Here is a 23153-nt window from a genome sequence, read left to right on the forward strand (position 1 = left end):
ACAAGTGGGGCCCATCCATCAGGGCTGACGAGCTTCCTCCTCTCTCTGGCATTTTAACAAACACTTTCAGTGCATGGGAGGGAAGCAGGTGAGCTTCACCCTCGCACCAGTCGGCGGCCTAGGACATCGGCGAGGAGTGGCTGCTGGCCATGACGGTGTGGTAGCGACCTTCCAGTGATGCCGCTGCCTCGGTTCCTGCTGGGCGAGTCCATGGGCGCCGCGGTGGTGTGCTCCTGCACTGGGCGCGGCGGTCTTCGCCGACGCCTTCGCGGCGAGCACCTCCCGCGACACGGCCTCCAGCCGCGCCTCCATAGCCTGGACCGCGACCCTGGCCACTCGCGCGTCTTCCCTGCCCGCGGCGACTTCCTCCTGCGTCGGCCATGCGCTCGCCTTGGCTCGCTCCGCCTCTCGCCGTGCCTTGTCTAGCTGTTCGGACGTCGTCTTCTTCTTCTCCTCTTCGATGTCCCTCGCTCTTGCCTGCGCCGCGGCGAGCTCGGAGGTCACCCAGCTCAGCTCCTCCTCCAGCGACGGGATGGACGCTAGATGTACGAGGCGAAGCCGCCAATGCCGAGGGTGACGAGCCGATGCCGATGCAAGCGCGTCCACGAATGCCGGCCCGAGCGCTGCCACCGCAGAGACGAAGTCGATGAGATGCGTTGAGGACGGGAGCTCGTTCGTGCTCTGCCGGGCGTCCTCGGAGGGGAACGGAAGCTCGACGATGTCGGCGGCTCCGGTGACGACGAGCCCGGCACGGATGAAGTGCGCGTTGCGTGGGGTGGCGAAGAAGGTGACGGCGGAGGCGAGGCGGCGGTCGAGGAGGAGGCGCACGAGGTGGAGGAGGACGGCGGACTGCACCTTCCAGACCGGACTAGGCGATTCGGGAAGAACGGGGACGACGTCGCGGTGGGCGGGGAGGGGCTAGGAAGGTGTAGGGAGAGGAAGGGGGAGGCCATGCAGGTGCCCGGTGGTGGTGTTACCGGGCCGTGGCGTGCGAGCGAGCTCAGGGGAGTGGTGTCTAGGAGCTCCCCTGCTTCTGTCCTATGCACAAGAGGTGTTTGTTTAAATGCCAAAGAGAGAGGGGAGAGGAGGAAGAAGAAGGTTGGTGATGACGTGTAGGTCCCATCTGTCAAAAAGGTGTTTAAAAGAGGTGAATCGGGCACTTTCACAATATAGTAGTTTTTAGTCAAAAACTAGGCAAAAAGTGGTAGTTTTTGACACAAATTTGTAAAATGATAGTTTTTGGGCACGTTTTCATAAATTGTGGTAGTTTTTGGTTGAATACTCAGTTGCAGCAGCTATGCAGTTCGTGAAAGGGCGTGAGCTTGGAGCATGTCGACCATACAAAAGATTGAGCAAAAGATATCGTGGTAAAAAACAAAACCTGTGAGCTAGGCAGGGTGGCATGTCGACGGGGATGGCTGTCTCATTCGCAGAGAGGGAAAAAGGAATGGCTATCAGGTGAGAAGGAGCTTTAAAATAGCACCAACAACATCCCATGGCTTTTGCTGGCCAGAACGGGCCGCTTGGGAGATCCGCGTCACGGTGCACCGGTACCCTGGGTGACGCTAGCGTAGCTTCTGGAATCTAGCTTACCTCTCCGCTGGCCGAGGAGGGTACGCTGAATTGTTTGTTTGTCGCAACACTCTTGATTAGCCTCCCTCCGCTGTTTTTTCTAGACTCTTCTAATCGAGTATGTGGTCTTGTTGTCTTCTCCTGCGCTCCACTACTTTTGACATAACCGCTATCATGTTTTTTGTAGAGAATTTTTGTGATGCTTCCAATCAATATGAACAGTCCATTTTGTGTAATCCGATGTTTTTTCTTCGGAAATGTTAACGCCCACACGTGTGGGCGTTTGCACATCGTCCACACGCCTCCATCACTACTTATTTTGCCACGTATGAATATATGACATCAGCAGAATTTTTTTTTGGTTTTCGGCTTAAAAATGTTGTATCTCCTAAATAAAAAAGCAAACTAAAAATCCGTTTTCACCATTAAATCCGTCTCGACGAGATCTTCAAAACTAGACCCCATGTTGATATGTTTCGACGAATTTTTTTTTGCCACAAGTTGCCACGATGTTTACACTGCAGTTGCCATAGGGCTTAAACTAAAGTTGCCATGTGGCAATTTTAGTTTGTAGATCATGGCAATTTTAGTATTTTGATGATGGCAACTCCAGTACTTTGACCATGAAAATTATTTTTTGTATGAACCATGGCAATTTTACGTGCATGTATCATGGCAATTTTAGTTTATGGTTCATGGCAAGTCTAGTTTCTTAATTCCCCGTTTTATAAATGTCAAAATTTACTTTTAAATGTAGAAGAAAATAGCTGAAACATATCATGGCAACTTCAGTGTAAACATCATGGCAATTCATATGTAATAGACATGGCAACTTTTAATTCAAAAAAAATTTCATCAAAACATATCAACATGTGATCTAGTTTCGAAGATCTCATCGCGAGGGATTTAATGGTGAAAACGGATTTTCAATCGGATTTTTCGTTTAAGTGATAAAACATTTTAAAAACTGAAAATCCAAAAAGATTCCTGCATGCATGCATGCGATGACGTGGCAATCTGTTTACATTAGAGACGTGTGGCGCGTCTCCCTTCCTGTCAGACGTGTGGCAGTTAGCGCGACCCTTTTTCTTAAAAAACATCAGTGCCAAAGTGCTTCGTGCTATATATGTGGCACTTATTATTTGGATTTCTTAAAGGGTCATCTGATGGTTAGTACTATTACAATTAACTCTTGTAAGGTAAGATATGGACAATAATCTTGTAGGATTAATATGTCATTTCTAATTTTATACCAATAAGAAAATAAATTATCATGTCATTAAAGCATGGTGCTAAACTAGGGAATAAATCATGCATACTGCTACAATTTTCATGTCATTTTTTCAACTGCCACGTCCCTGCCATTAAAACCTAAACGCTGCCACCCTTCCCTTACTCATAACGTAGTATTACTTGAGACATTTACAAACATGTTTGATAGGCATGATGCTGATGCTCAAACCAACAACAACCCAAGCAATTACCAAGAACCTATATTCTCCATGGTTCTCCTTAAATCCATCCATAACAAACACTAAACATTTGTGATTTTGAGGAACATGGTAACCGTATTTTCCATCACATCATTACATTACTTTATACAAAGAACAACATTGACAACAGTTATGAAGAACTAATATTACAATGAATTCAGACTTAGCATACAATACATGCTTGGCTACTTGAGTGAGGTGAATACACAGAACCTTTAACACAATACATAGTTCACAACATCAACACACACACACACAATCATAAAACGAGTCCAATAACCACATAGTAGATAGGAATAATAACATGGTAAACCATACCATTTTAGATGATGCGTGTCATTTTTAGTTGTTCACCAGATATCAACACTTTCCTTTTTCAGAAGATCAACCAAATAGTCTTCTTATTATTGACGTTTTCTTTTCAACACTGTCCTTTTTCATAAGATCAACCACAATAGTCTTGTTATGATCGATGCCTTCGTTAGTAAAGAGACGATAATATTCACCGTACTTGGAGTGGATATCCAATTCTTCAAGTTTTGGAAGTGCATTGTTTGCCACAACTCTCTTTAGTTCTTCCACATCAATCATGAGCTTCTTCAGGCAACGAAATCCATCAGGAGAGAAGACAATAAGGTCATCCTTGTAGGAGTTGGAATACAATGAAAGGGTGGCAAGAAAGGGCAGTTGAGCCAGCTTGTCAATGAATTCTTGAGATATGCTTGTTCTCACCAGCGAAAGTGTAATGAGATTAGGAAGGAAAAGGACACAATTCAAGTTAGATGGCAAATCCAGCTTTCCGTCTAGCACAATGAACTTGAGGCGGCGATGGGTGTAGCTAGTGAATAAACTTGATGGAATATTGTCACCTTTGATGATCAGAGTCCTAAGGTTCTCAAGCTTGTTAAGAGCCTCTGAGAGAGCCACCATGTTGCCTTCCAAGGAATTCCCAACCCTTAAGTACTCAAGATGGATCATCTCACCTAACGTCCCAACAAAATCCTGCTCCAATGTATCAAGTTCTATGGAGTCAAGTGTCTGTAGGTGCTTCAACTTGCCAATTTTCTTAGGAAATTTCAGGAAACCACCAAAAACATGCCTCAGTGTCTTAATCGTCCAGAAGGACAATGGGAGCTCCCGAACACTAGTTTCCCTCACATCTAGTGTTTGAAGACTAGTGAGATTTCCGATGGATCATGGGATTTCCTCCAATGAACAAGATGTAATTCCAAGGTACTGCACATGCACAACATTGCCTATTTCATCCGGCAACCTCTTACCAATCTCGATGCCTTGTAGATTGATGACACGGAGGAACTCAGATCTATGCAACAATCCTTGTATATGAGATCTGATGTCTTTGTTCCTCTTCCACTTAGAGATTTCCTTAAGTTGAGGCGAGCAACATAAATAAGTTTGGTCTTCTTTGGGGTTGGAATCTTGCTCAAAATGTGAGAAGATGGATCGTAGCTTTGGCAAAGAACTGGCCAACACAGCATATTTGTCTGTGGAGTTCTGCAGAGAGAGGCGGCGAGCACTTGTTAATGTGGGGATGTCATCACCGTTGTGGACTTCCACAAAACTTGCCTCTTGTGCTTCAAACTGCAAAAATTCATGGACTTTGTTCTGGATGGTCACAAAGATACTGCCAGCACTAGATATATCTTCTTCATCCATATGCACAGGCTTAACAGGATTCCTTGCAATCAACTCATTTAAGTAGATGTACCCCACCTTCTCCATTGTCTTCCCACCTCTTGGTCTTAGGAATCCCTCTGCCATCCACAAACACACCAATATGCGGGGTTCAATCTTGATGTTGGCCGGCAGTGCAGCAAAGTATAAGAAGCAACATTTCAGCTCATGTGGAAGATCATCAAAGCACACAGATAGTATCCTGTGTATTCGCTTCGATTGCTTGGACTTCAGATAGTCAAATACATTGGTCCACTCACTAGGGAACTCCTTGGTTTGTAAGAGACCTGATAGAAGAGCAATACCAAGTGGCAATCCTTCGGTGATATTGTGGATGTCTTGGTGGCGATCATGAAAAATTCCATCTTGCACTTCAATATGGAGTAGCCTATTGTGGAATAGTTGTACAACTGTCTTTTGTCCAAGAGATTCTAAATTAATAATGATATGAGGATAGCCGATAGGTGGCTCTTCAGGTTTTTGTTGTGTGATATGCACTATTCTACTGCCTTTAGCACCATTTTTGAGGCTAAGCAGAATGTCCTTCCAATCAGTGCTGCTAACTTCACCATCTATCACTAGCAAGTATTTCTGGCCTCTTATTTTTTTCTTTAAAAGCTTCGTTGACATTGCTTCTTGTGCAATTATTTCCATCTTCTATTAGTTTTTGAAAAATTTGCCATTGAATATTGGTTGCCGTCATATAAGGTGCAAAACTCTCCATTGCATGAACAATAAATTTTTTCTTATCTATCTTATCATATACTTCTCTAACGAGAGTTGTCTTGCCAACACCACTTTTTCCAACCACCGAGATTACAACTGGATGATGATGATATTCATTCTCTTCTTCAGTGGGAGGAAGAATAGCATTCTCCACTTTCTTCCGGTTATGATCATGTATTGGCATATGTGGTGGCACTAAGTCATCCCTGCAGTTCAGTCATCATTAATTGTTAGTACTTGGTAGTATTTAGTAAGTACTCCCTCTGTAAACTAATGTAAGAGTGTTTAGATTACTAAAATAGTGATCTAAACGCTCTTATATTAGTTTACGGAGGGAGTATATTTTTAATGTATAAGTTAGGATTCCTATGTTCTGCGGGAGTAAGATGAGCATTCTCTAGTTTCTTTTGGTCATCTTCGTGTATGGCACATGCGGTTGTAGTAAATCACCCATTTAATTCAACCATTGTTACTTGTTAGTAATTCTTAGTAGTTAGTAATTGAACTTTAAATGAATCATGTTACAACTCAATATTATTGTAGTGCATTATAAATCCTTTCTACGGACTTAAAGTATTGAAGGTTGAACCTAGGTAACTTTCCTTTCCAATACCTACTCGTAATGCATGTTGTGTACGAAGAAACCATGCTTTGAATAATTATTAAGTATTTAATTTATATACTTATGTAAGCATTTCTTCAATTTCACATTTTTCTTTGATCACGTGCCTAAGAAATATCTATTTCTCAATAATTGTTGCAACTTTTTTTCATGGTGTCAATACTTTTCTTTCAACTTTATCAACAATATAACAAAATCATTATATGTTTGCAACACTATCGACCTTTAACCGCAACAAAATCAAAACAATGTTGCACCAAAATTTAGTGCAAGGTTGTAGCAGAGTCATGAAAATGACTAACTATTACACATTTGGATGGGTGTGTTTCTACACATAAGGCAACCACTAGCATATGATGAACCATACCAATCCTCTGTCAATATACTATGCGGGATAAGAGTTAAATATATGATGTCATTGGTTTTGTCATAAAGTAAAGACCATATATGTATTAGTTTGCCATGTTGTTTGTGGATGTTTGGATTTTTCCCAAGATCATACTCGAGTATTGAGGACACATTTCCATTGACAGATATGGCTTGTGAATGTTCAAGTAGAAAACAAATATGTGAATTACATGCCTCTAGTTAAATCTAATTACATAATTGTATGTGTGTTGTGTGCTTGTATGATAATATGTTTCCTTATGAGTTTTTATCTATCATTTGTCGATGCATAATGGTGATCTACTATTACAACAGGTGCCGAGCACAAAGATCTATTTCACACTAGCCTACACAAGCTTTGGGCGGTTGCACGGGAAAATAACCTCAACAAATGATGTACTCCCCAAATAAAGAATTATAAGATCGTTTAGATCACTACTTTAGTGATCTGAACACTCTTATATTTCTTTACGGAGGGAGTACCAAAGATGGTTACACTATAAAACCAAATGTAATAAATGTATCACATGCTAGGATTTGAATAACTGACAATGATAAGTCAGCCAGATCATCTCAAAAAATCTGCCTACAATATGGTTTTCAAACCAACTAGATGTATGTATGGGTGACGAGAGGGGGTTGTACAAGTGATTGTGGAATGTTGGTCCTCGTTAGGGTCATCCAGGGAGGCCACATTTTACCACATTGCCTATGCCATGAAAGGCTAAACAACAGCGAGAGGTTTCCTACCGTGTTCGTATTCAGTAACAGATCTCCACCACTATGGTCTAAATGGCTATATTCTTCTTCTCGCCATGGTTGTCCATTCTAGTGGCATCTTGTGGCATCATTTTCTGACCTCTTAAAGAAATTATTTGTATTTCAAAACTTTTATTTTATTAGCAAAATATTCTATATTTAAAAATGCGCTATGATTAAGTCATGCTTGATTCATAGCATTACAAATTCAAGACTCAATTTTTTCATGAAGATTTTAAGATGATTTTATTTGCATTTATCAATTTACTAGATACTTCTTTTATTTATGGTTATTTGTTCCTAAGTGCGGAAGCGCCTCTGTTTTGCCCTTTCAATATTTCCCTCTTAAACAACTCACTCTTGACCCTAGAAAATATATGGTGTGTTTAATATCCCAAATAAATTGTTTTTCATCAAAGCTATTTTAGTACATATAAAATAATTATTTCCCATAAAATATTATTTAGCCCATAAGAAAGAATCCATATTTATACTTCTCATCCAACTGTGGTCACGATATGCCTTAAACGTATCTAAATTTTTGTATGTTTCATGCTATAATGTTATAAAATATGCAATGATTTATCATTTATTTGGACTAACATATTAATAACCTTATCTGAGTGTCGGTTCCTATGCTGACACTCTTGGGTTTCAAGAAAAACTTGTATTTTTGCACAACCTAAAAATCCATGAAAAAAACTGAAGAAAGTTTTTACGTCATTGGGAAGCCAACGGAAGAAAGTGTTGGGGAACATAGTAATTTCAAAAAATTTCCTACGCACACGCAAGATCATGGTGATGGCATAGCAACGAGAGGGGAGAGTGTTCGTCCACGTACCCTCGTAGACCGTAAGCGGAAGCGTTATGACAACGCGGTTGATGTAGTCGCACGTCTTCACGATCCGACCGATCCAAGCACCGAACGTACGGCACCTCCGAGTTCAGCACACGTTCAGCTCGATGACGATCCCCGGGCTCCGATCCAGCAAAGCTTCGGGGATGAGTTTCGTCAGCACGACGGCGTGGTGACGATGATGATGTTCTACCGGCGCAGGGCTTGGCCTAAACTCCGCGACGATATGACCGAGGTGGAATATGGTGGAGGGGGGCACCGCACACGGCTAAGGAACGATCCGTAGATCAACTTGTGTGTCTATGGGGTGCCCCCTTGCCCCCGTATATAAAGGAGCAAGGGGGGAGGCCGTCCGGCCCCTTGGGCGCGCCAAGGGAGGAGGAATCCTCCTCCTAGTAGGAGTAGGACTCCTCCTTTCCTACTCCTACTAGGAGGGGGAAGGAAGGGGGAGAGGGGGAAGGAAAAGGGGGAGGCGCCGCCCCCCCTCCTAGTCCAATTCGGACCAGAGGGGGGAGGGGGCGCGCAGCCCATGCTGGCCGCCCCTCTCTCCTTCCCCTAAGGCCCATAAGGCCCAATACTCTCCCGGGGGGTTCCGGTAACCCCCCCCCCCGGCACTCCGGTTTTCTTCGAAATCACCCGGAACACTTCCGGTGTCCGAATATAGTTGTCCAATAATCAATCTTTATGTCTCGACCATTTCGAGACTCCTCGTCATGTCCGTGATCACATCCGGGACTCCGAACAAACTTCGGTACATCAAAACTTATAAACTCATAATAAAACTGTCATCGTAACGTTAAGCGTGCGGACCCTACGGGTTCGAGAACTATATAGACATGACCTAGAGCCATTCTCGGTCAATAACCAATAGCGGGACCTGGATGCCCATATTGGTTCCTACATATTCTACGAAGATCTTTATCGGTCAAACCGCATAACAACATACGTTGTTCCCTTTGTCATCGGTATGTTACTTGCCCGAGATTTGATCGTCGGTATCCAATACCTAGTTCAATCTCGTTACCGGCAAGTCTCTTTACTCGTTCTGTAACACATCATCTTATAACTAACTCATTAGTTACAATGCTTGCAAGGCTTAGGTGATGAGTATTACCGAGAGGGCCCAGAGATACCTCTCCGACAATCGGAGTGACAAAACCTAATCTCGAATTATGCCAACCCAACGTGTACCTTCGGAAACACCTGTAGAGCACCTTTATAATCACCCAGTTACGTTGTGACGTTTGGTAGCACACAAAGTGTTCTTCCGGTAAACGGGAGTTGCACAATCTCATAGTTGCAGGAACTTTGTATAAGTCATGAAGAAAGCAATAGCAATATACTAAATGATCAAGTGCTAGGCTAACGGAATGGGTCATGTCAATCACATCATTATCCTAATGATGTGATCCCATTAATCAAATGACAACACATGTCTATGGTTAGGAAACATAACCATCTTTGATTAATGAGCTAGTCAAGTAGAGGCATACTAGTGACTTTATGTTTGTCTATGTATTCACACATGTATCACGTTTCCGGTTAATACAATTCTAGCATGAATAATAAACATTTATCATGATATGAGGAAATAAATAATAACTTTATTATTGCCTCTAGGGCATATTTCCTTCAGTCTCCCACTTGCACTAGAGTCAATAATCTAGATTACATAGTAATGATTCTAACACCCATGGAGTCTTGGTGCTGATCATGTTTTGCTCGTGAGAGAGGCTTAGTCAACGGGTCTGCAACATTCAGATCCGTGTGTATCTTGCAAATCTCTATGTCTCCCACTTGGACTTGGTCCCGAATGGAATTGAAGCGTCTCTTGATGTGCTTGGTCCTCTTGTGAAATCTGGATTCCTTTGCCAAGGCAATTGCACCAGTATTGTCACAGAAGATCTTCATTGGTCCCAATGCACTAGGTATGACACCTAGATCGGAAATGAACTCCTTCATCCAGACTCCTTCATTTGCTGCTTCCGAAGCAGCTATGTACTCCGCTTCACATGTAGATCCCGCTACGACGCTTTGTTTAGAACTGCACCAACTTACAGCTCCATCGTTTAATAAAAAACACGTATCCGGTTTGCGATTTAGAATCGTCCGGATCAGTGTCAAAGCTTGCATTGACGTAACCGTTTACGACTAGCTCTTTGTCACCTCCATATAAGAGAAACATATCCTTAGTCCTTTTCAGGTATTTCAGGATGTTCTTGACCGCTGTCCAGTGATCCACTCCTGGATTACTTTGGTACCTTCCTGCCAAGCTTATTGCTAAGCATACGTCAGGTCTGGTACACAGCATTGCATACATGATAGAGCCTATGGCTGAAGCATAGGGAACATTTTTCATTTTCTCTCTATCTTCTGCTGTGGTCGGGCATTGAGTTTGACTCAACTTCACACCTTGTAGCATAGGCAAGAATCCTTTCTTTGCCTGATCCATTTTGAACTTTTTCAAAATTTTGTCAAGGTATGTGCTTTGTGAAAGTCCTATTAAGCGTCTTGATCTATCTCTATAGATCTTGATGCCCAATATGTAAGCAGCTTCACCGAGGTCTTTCATTGAAAAACTTTTATTCAAGTATTCTTTTATGCTATCCAGAAATTCTATATCATTTCGAATTAATAATATGTCATCTACATATAAAATTAGAAATGCTACAGAGCTCCCACTCACTTTCTTGTAAATACAAGCTTCTCCAAAAGTCTGTATAAAACCATATGCTTTGATCACACTATCAAAGCGTTTATTCCAACTCCGAGATGCTTGCACCAGTCCATAAATGGAACGCTGGAGCTTGCACACTTTGTCAGCACCTTTTGGATTAACAAATCCTTCCGGCTGCATCATATACAACTCTTCTTCTAGAAATCCATTCAAGAATGCAGTCTTGACATCCATTTGCCAAATTTCATAATCATGAAATGCAGCAATAGCTAACATGATTCGGACGGACTTAAGCATCGCTACGGGTGAGAAAGTCTCATCGTAGTCAACCCCTTGAACTTGTCGAAAAACTTTTTGCAACAAGTTGAGCTTTATAGACAGTTATATTACCATCAGCGTCAGTCTTCTTCTTAAAGATCCATTTATTCTCAATGGCTTGCCGATCATCGGGCAAGTCAACCAAAGTCCATACTTTGTTTTCATACATGGATCCCATCTTAGATTTCATGGCTTCTAGCCATTTTGCGGAATCCGGGCTCATCATCGCTTCCTCATAGTTCGTAGGTTCATCATGGTCAAGTAACATGACTTCTAGAATAGGATTACCATACCACTCTGGTGCGGATCTTACTCTGGTAGACCTACGAGGTTCAGTAGAAACTTGATCTGAAGTTTCATGATCATTATCATTAGCTTTCTCACTAATTGGTGTAGTTGTCACAGGAACCGGTTCTCGTGATGAACTACTTTCCAATAAGGGAGTGGATACAGTTATCTCATCAAGTTCTACTTTCCTCCCACTCACTTCTTTTGAGAGAAACTCCTTCTCTAGAAAGGATCCATTCTTAGCAACGAATGTCTTGCCTTCGGATCTGTGATAGAAGGTGTACCCAACAGTCTCTTTTGGGTATCCTATGAAGACACATTTCTCCGATTTAGGTTCGAGCTTATCTGGTTGAAGTTTCTTCACATAAGCATCGCAGCCCCAAACTTTAAGAAACGACAACTTTGGTTTCTTGCCAAACCACAGTTCATAAGGCGTCGTCTCAACGGATTTTGATGGTGCCCTATTTAACGTGAATGCGGCCGTATCTAAAGCATAACCCCAAAACGATAGCGGTAAATCAGTAAGAGACATCATAGATCGCACCATATCAAGTAAAGTACGATTACGACGTTCGGACACACCATTTCGTTGTGGTGTTCCAGGTGGCGTGAGTTGCGAAACTATTCCACTTTGTTTCAAGTGTAGGCCAAACTCATAACTCAAATACTCTCCTCCACGATCAGATCGTAGAAACTTTATTTTCTTGTTACGATGATTTTCCACTTCACTCTGAAATTCTTTGAAATTTTCAAATGTTTCAGACTTGTGTTTCATCAAGTAGATATACCCATATCTGCTCAAATCATCTGTGAAGGTGAGAAAATAACGATACCCGCCGCGAGCCTCAACATTCATTGGGCCACAAACATCAGTATGTATGATTTCCAACAAATCAGTTGCTTGCTCCATAGTTCCGGAGAACGGCGTTTTGGTCATCTTGCCCATAAGGCACGGTTCGCAAGTACCAAGTGATTCATAATCAAGTGATTCCAAAAGTCCATCAGTATGGAGTTTACACTGATATGACCCAAACGGCAGTGCCACAAATAAGTTGCACTATCATTATTAACTCTGCATCTTTTGGTTTCAACACTATGAATATGTGTATCACTACTATCGAGATTTAATAAAAATAGACCACTCTTCAAGGGTGCATGACCATAAAAGATATTACTCATATAAATAGAACAACCATTATTCTCTGATTTAAACGAATAACCGTCTCGCATCAAACAAGATCCAGATATAATGTTCATGCTCAACGCTGGCACCAAATAACAATTATTTCAGGTCTAAAACTAATCTCGAAGGTAGATGTAGAGGTAGCGTGCCGACCGCGATCACATCGACTTTGGAACCGTTTCCCACGCGCATCGTCACCTTGTCCTTGGCCAGTGCTCACTTATTCCGTAGTCCCTGTTTCGAGTTGCAAATATTAGCAACAGAACTAGTATCAAATACACAGGTGCTACTACGAGCTCTAGTTAGGTACACATCAATAACATGTATATCACATATACCTTTGTTCACTTTGCCATCCTTCTTATCCGCCAAATACTTGGGGCAGTTCCGCTTCCAGTGACCAGTCTGCTTGCAGTAGAAGCACTCAGTTTCAGGCTTAGGTCCAGACTTGGGTTTCTTCTCTTGAGCAGGAACTTGCTTGCTGTTCTTCTTGAAGTTCCCCTTCTTCTTCCCTTTGCCCTTTTTCTTGAAACTAGTGGTCTTGTTGACCATCAACACTTGATGCTCCTTCTTGATTTCTACCTCCGCAGCTTTTAGCATTGCGAAGAGCTCGGGAATAGTCTTGTTCATCCCTTGCATATTATAGTTCATCACAAAGCTCTTGTAGCTTGGTGGCAGTGATTGGAGAATTCTGTCAATGACGCTATCATCCGGAAGATTAACTCCAGTTGAATCAAGTGATTATTATACCAGACATTTTGAGTATATGCTCACTGATAGAACTATTCTCCTCCATCTTGCAGCTGTAGAACTTATTGGAGACTTCATATCTCTCAATCCGGGCATTTCCTTGAAATATTAACTTCAACTCTTGGAACATCTCATATGCTCCATGACATTCAAAACATCGTTGAAGACCCGGTTCTAAGCCGTAAAGCATGGCACACTAAACTATAGAGTAGTCATCAGCTTTGCTCTGCCAGACGTTCTTAACGTCGTCAGTTGCATCAGCAGTAGGCTTGGCACCCAGCGGTGCTTCTAGGACATAATTTTTCTGTGCAGCAATGAGGATAATCCTCAGGTTACGGACCCAGTCCGTGTAATTGCTACCATCATCTTTCAACTTTGCTTTCTCAAGGAACGCATTAAAATTCAACGGAACAACAGCACAAGCCATCTATCTACAAACAAACATAGACAAGCAAAATACTATCAGGTACTAAGTTCATGATAAATTTAAGTTCAATTAATCATATTACTTAAGAACTCCCACTTAGACAGACATTTCTCTAGTCATCTAAGTGATCACGTGATCCAAATCAACTAAACCATAACCGATCATCACGTGAGATGGAGTAGTTTTCAATGGTGAACATCACTATGTTGATCATATCTACTATATGATTCACGCTCGACCTTTCGGTCTCCGTGTTCCGAGGCCATATCTGCATATGCTAGGCTCGTCAAGTTTAACCTGAGTATTCCGCGTGTGCAAAACTGTCTTGCACCCGTTGTAGATGGACGTAGAGCTTATCACACCCGATCATCACGTGGTGTCTGGGCACGACGAACTTTGGCAACGGTGCATACTCAGGGAGAACACTTCTTGATAATTTTAGTGAGAGATCATCTTAAAATGCTACCGTCAATCAAAGCAAGATAAGATGCATAAAGGATAAACATCACATTGAATCAATATAAGTGATATGATATGGCCATCATCATCTTGTGCTTGTGATCTCCATCTCCGAAGCACCGTCGTGATCACCATCGTCACCGGCGCGACACCTTGATCTCCATCGTAGCATCGTTGTTGTTACGCCATCTATTGCTTCTACGACTATCGCTACCGCTTAGTGATAAAGTAAAGCAATTACAGGGCGTTTGCATTTCATACAATAAAGCGACAACCATATGGCTCCTGCCAGTTGCCGATAACTTCGGTTACAAAACATGATCATCTCATACAATAAAATATAGCATCACATCTTGACCATATCACATCACAACATGCCCTGCAAAAACAAGTTAGACGTCCTCTATTTTGTTGTTGCAAATTTTACGTGGCTGCTACGGGCTTTAGCAAGAACCGTTCTTACCTACGCATCAAAAACCACAACGATAGTTTGTCAAGTTGGTGCTGTTTTAACCTTCGGAAGGACCGGGCGTAGCCACACTCGATTCAGCTAAAGTGAGAGAGACAGACACCCGCCAGCCACCTTTAAGCACGAGTGCTCGTAACGGTGAAACCAGTCTCGCGTAAGCGTATGCGTAATGTCGGTCCGGGCCGCTTCATCTCACAATACCGCCGAACCAAAGTATGACATGCTGGTAAGCAGTATGACTTGTATCGCCCACAAATCACTTGTGTTCTACTCGTGCATATAACATCAACGCATAAAACCTAGGCTCTGATACCACTGTTGGGGAACTTAGTAATTTCAAAAAAATTCCTACGCACACGCAAGATCATGGTGATGGCATAGCAACGAGAGGGGAGAGTGTTCGTCCATGTACCCTCGTAGACCGTAAGCAGAAGTGTTATGACAACGCGGTTGATGTAGTCGTACGTTTTCACGATCCGACCGATCCAAGCACCGAACGTACGGCACCTCCGAGTTCAGCACACGTTCAGCTCGATGACGATCCCCGGGCTCCGATCCAGCAAAGCTTCGGGGATGAGTTCCGTCAGCATGACGGCATGGTGACGATGATGATGTTCTACCGGCGCAGGGCTTCACCTAAACTCCTCGACGATATGACCGAGGTGGAATATGGTGGAGGGGGGCACCGCACACGGCTAAGGAACGATCCGTAGATCAACTTGTGTGTCTATGGGGTGCCCCCCTGCCCCCGTATATAAAGGAGCAAGGGGGGGAGGCCGTCCGGCCCCTTGGGCGCGCCAAGGGAGGAGGAATCCTCCTCCTAGTAGGAGTAGGACTCCTCCTTTCCTACTCCTACTAGGAGGGGGAAGGAAGGGGGGGAGGGGGAAGGAAAAGGGGGGGCGCCGCCCCCCCCCTCCTAGTCCAATTCGGACCAGAGGGGGGAGGGGGCGCGCGGCCCAACCTGGCCGCCCCTCTCTCCTTTCCCCTAAGGCACATAAGGCCCAATACTCTCCCGGGGGGTTCCGGTAACCCCCCCCCCCGGCACTCCGGTTTTCTCTGAAATCACCCGAAACACTTCCGGTGTCCGAATATAGTCGTCCAATATATCAATCTTTATGTCTCGACCATTTCGAGACTCCTCGTCATGTCCGTGATCACATCCGGGACTCCGAACAAACTTCGGTACATCAAAACTTATAAACTCATAATAAAACTGTCATCGTAACGTTAAGCGTGCGGACCCTACGGGTTCGAGAACTATGTAGACATGACCTAAAACCATTCTCGGTCAATAACCAATAGCGGGACCTGGATGCCCATATTGGTTCCTACATATTCTACGAAGATCTTTATTGGTCAAACCGCATAACAACATACATTGTTCCCTTTGTCATCGGTATGTTACTTGCCCGAGATTTGATCATCGGTATCCAATACCTAGTTCAATCTCGTTACCGGCAAGTCTCTTTACTCATTCTGTAACACATCATCTTATAACTAACTCATTAGTTACAATGCTTGCAAGGCTTAGGTGATGAGTATTACCGAGAGGGCCCAGAGATACCTCTCCGACAATCGGAGTGACAAAACCTAATCTCGAATTATGCCAACCCAACATGTACCTTCGGAAACACCTGTAGAGCACCTTTATAATCACCCAGTTACGTTGTGACGTTTGGTAGCACACAAAGTGTTCTTCCGGTAAACAGGAGTTGCACAATTTCATAGTTGCAGGAACTTTGTATAAGTCATGAAGAAAGCAATAGCAATATACTAAACGATCAAGTTCTAGGCTAACGGAATGGGTCATGTCAATCACATCATTATCCTAATGATGTGATCCCATTAATCAAATGACAACACATGTCTATGGTTAGGAAACATAACCATCTTTGATTAATGAGCTAGTCAAGTAGAGGCATACTAGTGACTTTATGTTTGTCTATGTATTCACACATGTATCATGTCTCCGGTTAATACAATTCTAGCATGAATTATAAACATTTATCATGATATGAGGAAATAAATAATAACTTTATTATTGCCTCTAGGGCATATTTCCTTCAGAAAGAGGCGCCCGAGGGAAGGCCCTATATCTATCGTGTACTTTTTGGCCGCCACCATTGCACATTTTGAGGTGATCTAATCTAGATAATATTCTTGTACTCTATTGGAGGGGTGGGGTCATTGCCTTTGTCATCTCCATCGACCCTTGGTTCTCCCACTATGATGTGTGAGTAGTCCAACTTTGTACCATGGGTTTTGTAGTAGTAGCTATGTATCCTGTTCTCTCCCAATTTCTTTGATACCAAGATCATACGAGTTGGCTATCATGATTGCGATCCATATGATGCAATTCTAACAGTTACTTTTGCTATGTGATGTACTATTACTTTGTGATCGGATTATATTGTATGGATTATATATGCACATTTTATCTCTTATTTATTAGTCTAATCATTATCCAATTTAGGTCAAAGATAAATAGTGGGAGTAGTACGCATCATATGGTGTAAATCTTTATAAGTTAAGTAGTTAAGGACAATAACAGAAAAATGCTTCCTTCAAATTTATCAATTGTAATACCATTTAGGTATGTATTCAGTTCACTTTGTACAAAGATGAAATAAATATGGTGTCCTCACAAGATGGTGCTTTTTCGTATTGACATTGTGGAAATAACTTCATAAACCATCCCGATCTTGAAACTTAGAAAATATCATGGGCATACTAAGACATCCAGGATATGCCACTCTAGCGCTACTTGTTATGGGTAGGGAGAAGGGAACGATGGGTACGGAGGTCATGAGGTAATAGAAGGCGCAATAAAACTATAAGTCCTAACCATTAGGTAGGGATGATCACTCTTGCCCCTCTGAGCTATAGGGGCATGATAGGTGAAGAGGACATAATAAGGTGGGGAGCTATAAAAATGGAAGTTTTCTTAAGCAACTTTGCCCTTGTTTTGATTTCAAGTTCTTTCATTTTTCACATTTATTATTACATTACCTAAGGGACCAAACTAGGGCCTAAAATGCTCCCCGTGCATCCTAAAGACAACTTCAAGCCATGCATTTTATATACATATGCTCCGAGCGCTCAGGTAGAGCCCCAAGGGAAAGACTGGATTCCACTCCCACTGACTAACCACTAGAGAATCGTAGTCAGGCCCACTAGGCATACAGAGAAGGGGCAACATCAATTGAGTAGCCCCCTTGGCGCAAAACATGCACGACATGGCTTGTAGCCAACGAGGAAGCTGAATCTCTCTCATGCTCCAACATTCTATGTAGGGTCATCTTTGGGGAGGGCGTGGCACTTGCAGCTCGAGATGGCTCATTAAAGGATACATCCGCACAAACTGACTAGTGAAGCTCATCGAGAACCCCCAAGGATAACATATATGCCAGATATGCCACGACCAGTGGTGGCCCTCAAAGGATGTGGCGATTGGGTGAAGCGCCTAGCAGTTGCTAGCCACAACCACAAGGCTTTCTATTCTCGGTTGTGCCACTTGATTGATGACATGCCTTGGGTGTGTGAGGGTCAAAGGGGAGCAGCCTCACGACTCATGTATTGGTTAACCCTGACAACTTCTACGCGATACCTCCTTAGATTTTGGAGTTGAGCATGCAACTGGTTTTGAACCTCGGCCTCCTTATGAAACTCCAGGCATGCGATGGGAAGATGATGGTTGCATCATAGGGGCATGCAGCACTGACAAGTTCACAATAAGTATATTGGGATCATATGCCCTTGACTATGGTGCTTGTGATTTCCTAGGGGGCGGCTGGACAATCTAACTAGGATGCTCAGTGAAGTGTCAAGTCCTAAAGCAGTCAAGTCTAGAAAACCACCCCCGAGATGGCCATGTTACCAGCATTACCCTCGGCAAAAGAGTTGGATTTGGCCTACATGTAGGCGATGGTCCGGTATGTCACTCCAACTAAGTGAGAGATGAATCGAGGGGTATCATGAGGGAGGGTACTTGGCCTTTGAGGAAGTCATGAGCTTCACCCTTGCCGCCTTCTTCAACTTGATTGGAGATCATGGGGGTCCTGCACCATGGTCCACCATAACGAGCGATAGCGGAGACTCCAACCTCCTTTTTGAGCTCATTGATCTCTCCATGTCCTGCCCTACTGCTAGAAAGGATCCGGACATTGTGGAACTCAGAGTGACAACCCTAATTGTCCAATGCGGCAAATCCTAGGGAAAGCAGACTATGTAGGGATGACATGATGGCCAGAAGGAAGGCAACAATAGATCGGAGAGATAGATGTGATGCAAACGTTAATCCAAAGAGGCATCACCGATCACACGCTTTATCATCCGGGTCATGAGGGCTTTCATTATGTGTCCCATCATGACTCTATTGGTAGACATATGGGGACAGGATTCCCAGTCTTTGGGATATGAAATCCTTCCAGTGGGGCCCTAATCTAGTACCAACAGCAAGGTAATAAGGCTCATACCACTACCCATAGTTCACGATTGTGGAGGAAGTCAGGAGTCTTTCCCTTTTTTGGATCCCCATACTTTCAACTAGAAAATGGAAACGGGTCACATTTCTGATACATAACGCTTTTACCCGAGTCCAAGTACTGTTTGGGGTAAGATTGTCACATCCTTAGGATGGGTACCGAGTTACTTGGCGGAGTGGTTTGCTAAGTTAATGCTCCCTCTTCACCAAAACATAATCAGGAAAGGGTTTGAAGTGGACAAGGTTAGGTTATACTATCTCGACCCCATCCTCTCAAGCCATGCCACAATGCCATTTCATATATTAGCGGGGGATTGTCGACGAGCACATGTAAGTTACATGCCTAGTCTTGAAGGGCTCCTAAGTATGGCACCTGGCTATGCCCGAGGAGGCACTCAAAACGATAAGGGCATGTGCGGTAAGTCAAGGATATGGCTATTACGGGTATTCATTCTAACATCAGGATCACTAGATCCTATAGTATCCCTTGAAGATAGTGACCTAGTTACTTACACCCATCAACCTATATGAAGGGAAGACGACCCTGCGTCCAAAAGCATCTAACTTCGGGATCAACATAGCTATAACCTAGCTCCCCATAGAGTAGACCTGCACCATTGTAATCCTCTTTGATCATAAAAGCTCACTAGGCAAGACCTAGGACTTTTACGCAATTGGGGACGTGAAACTTGGTAAAACTATGTGTCATCATCATTAACGTTGAGATTCCTTAGGGTACCACCGTTCCCTCTACTGCCTTCTACGACCTCCAGTACATCGTAAGATTGGCGATACATGGTCAACACTTGTTGTTGACAATTGGTAGATCATACATATACCCTGGTGTATGTGACTGAGTGTATGCCTCATCGTGTGTGGAATAGGTCAATGAAGACTCGGGGCACAATGTATACATATTTGAGCTTTCCTGAGGAGCAGCTATATTGTGGACATATTACAATGGGTGTTCTTGACGAGGCATGATGGAATCTACAACCTAGTGTTTTAGAGGCGATTTCCTATCCAACCTATTTGGGTCTAGGGTTGCGAAGCTAGGGCAGAAGATTACTGGGATGCTACAACCTGATGATGTCGCTTGATGTGAGATATGCCCTAGAGGACGCATAACCTATTTTCCTTTGCATGGGTCCTTGGCCTCCTTATATAAGATCAAAATGCCATGGACCATGGTAGGCACAAACTTCTCTGGAGTGTGTCTCCTCTTTCCTTGTCGTAGGGACACCTTCGCTTATCCTTGTAGAGTCTAGATAGCTTTTGGGACCTACCTTATAGGGAACTTCTCGAGTAAGCCCAACTGCATTATTGGGAATCATGAAATCTCCTTAGGCATACTATATTGATATGGTCATTGTATAGTCACAGTTACATGGTAGATATACAATACATATGACAACATGTAAAAAGGGTATCTAGAAAAAGGGGTGTGTGGCAATGATTATCTTTAGAGAATCATCTTGGACCATCTTATAGTCATAAATGTCGTAGACCTAAGGTGATAACGGAGTATATGATATTTAGTAGTAAAATTTGTGGCGAGTCCATACTCCGTATAAAGGAAAATAGTCGCACATAGGTGTAGAATAAGTTATATTGCACCCACATACTTTTATGCTTGTTTGACTTTAAATTTACATTTGGTACGTATATTTTCATGATATTTTTATACTTGCATCGAAACATTAAAACCTACCATCTGTAATCAAACTAATGCTATGGAATCAAATTTTATTTATTCGTAGTCAATTAGTATTCTTTTTATATTTTAAAGCCATCATGTTCTAGTCTGTACTTGATGCCTCGATATTTTTCTTTTTCTTTGAAAGTGAAGATTTAACAAGTCTACGATTAGAATGTACTTGTACTCTTTCTTTCAACAAGCTACAAGCATGGAACCAAATATGCTTACCATAGCTAACGTGATTAAACTCTTCTTAATTGATCTTGTAAGATCAATATAGGACATCACAACTCGGTCCTACCAAATTAATGTTTTGGATTTTTTTCATCATTGACAAATGTCATAATTTTCATAATATTTCATACTTACAAGATAGACAAATACACACACGTAATCAAATAGAGCATATAAGAGTGGTACGGTTAATTTATTCTCCTATAATCCCACCATTTCAAAATATAGTTTATATTAGTTTTTTATGAACTCAAATTTGAAAATTTTACCAAGTTTATTAAAAAATTATCAACATCTAGATTATCAAATCAATACAGTAAGATTCACGATGAAATAAAATTTCATATCATCGGTATTGTAGTTATAGATAATTTTCTCTATAAACATCGTCAAGAAGCTTGAATTTTTAAAGAACCGATACACGCTACATTACACAATAGAAGGCGTACTTCTGAGCATCTAATATAACCTGCATGCACGATCACACATGCATCCATCAGCTAACCATGGAGAGAATACCATAGTGTTGGGATATACATGATAAACGGTAACCAAAACTGAATTATGAAACCTAAAGGGCAGAACCACCAGTAAACTAATCATAGGTAATATAGCTAAAATAAAAACCAGTCGCACTTACAGCTTTTGTGGGCATAAGATATTGATGTAGAAGCTTTCCATGTTAATTCAGACTTCTTATGCATGTCCTCCATTTTGTATTTGTCTTTGTTTTCAATGATGTCCTCGAGCCTTGAGTTAATATCCTTTACCTTTACAGACAGTTTGCGTGCATACTTACTTGTGTTGTAAAGGTTGCAACATATCTCATGCTTGGACGAGCCCACCATGGATACCTTTACAACAAATAATTTGTACACAAAAATATTAGAGTAGATTGTATATGCAAATTAGACCATTACTTACAACAAATAATGTGTACACAAAAATATTAGAGTAGTTGTATATGCAAATTAGACCATTACTTTAGGTCTACAACCCCAAAAGCATATAAGCACTACCCAAATATTAATTGGAATCCTAACATGATAAAAACTATAGGGTGAAACTAAAACTAAAGCCAAAACATAAAGCTCCATGCATATACAACGACACACCATAATCCATAGCCACCATTTATGATACGTGCAAGCGTTCCTCGGGTGAGTTTATGTCACGCAAGAGCGAGACAGACGTACGCCTCACCTCAAGAAAAGCGTGATGTAGGCCGGCCCAGTAGCGTTAGTTTGTTACTTGTTCGTTCGAGACTTTCATTCATTTTGTTTCATTTTTTAATTTTGTTTATATTTTGAAATATTTTAAATATATATATCTAAAAGTTACCTTACTTATAATTTAACAACGTTCACCACACATTAAAAAATGTTCACAAAAAATGTAGAAATTTGTTCGCGCAATTTTAAAAATTGTTCACACCATTTAAATAATCGTATCATTCAAAATGCCTGCACGTTTAAAAATATGTTCATGAACCTTTTTATATAATGTTCATGAAAATTTAAAATTGTTCATGTAATAATTATAAAACTTGTACCATTCAAAATTTGATTGTATCATTTTAAAAATATGTTCAAAAACACTTGAGAAATGATTGAATGTATTACAAAAATGGTCATGGTATTTTTGAATAATGTTCAGCATGTGCTTAAAATTGTTACCTGGTACTAGAAAAACTAATATGCATTTTACAAACGCTCTACTTGTATTCCGTTAAAATATTCACCCTCTATTTAGTAAATGGTCTACGTCTACCTTAACCAGCTCAACCTGTATGAGAAAAACGTTTAACTTCAATTTTTTGTAAGTCAACATGCATTTCAAAAAAAAGAGGGAAAAACTCAAGAGAAGGAAAACCCGATAGAGAAAAAGGAAAAGATATAAGAAAAGTTAAGGAAAAACTAAAAAACCAAAAACAAACATAAAAATAAATATATAAAAAACAATTCGAAACAAAGAAAAGGACCCTGATATCCATTTGGCGTCCGTCTGGGAGGGGTCCCACCGAACCTTTTTGTTCACGCTGGGAGGAGCGACCTAG

The 23153-nt window shown here is 41.9% G+C and overlaps 1 pseudogene; it reads right to left on the reverse strand.

The window, feature by feature from the left end:
* Nucleotides 1-66: 66 nt before the first annotated feature.
* LOC123039457 (putative disease resistance RPP13-like protein 2) lies at nt 67-18812 on the reverse strand (annotated as a pseudogene).
* Between the last annotated feature and the right edge of the window lie 4341 nt (nt 18813-23153).

The sequence above is a fragment of the Triticum aestivum genome, chromosome 2B, assembly GCF_018294505.1.
Source record: "Triticum aestivum cultivar Chinese Spring chromosome 2B, IWGSC CS RefSeq v2.1, whole genome shotgun sequence".
Taxonomy (NCBI): Eukaryota; Viridiplantae; Streptophyta; class Magnoliopsida; order Poales; family Poaceae; genus Triticum; species Triticum aestivum.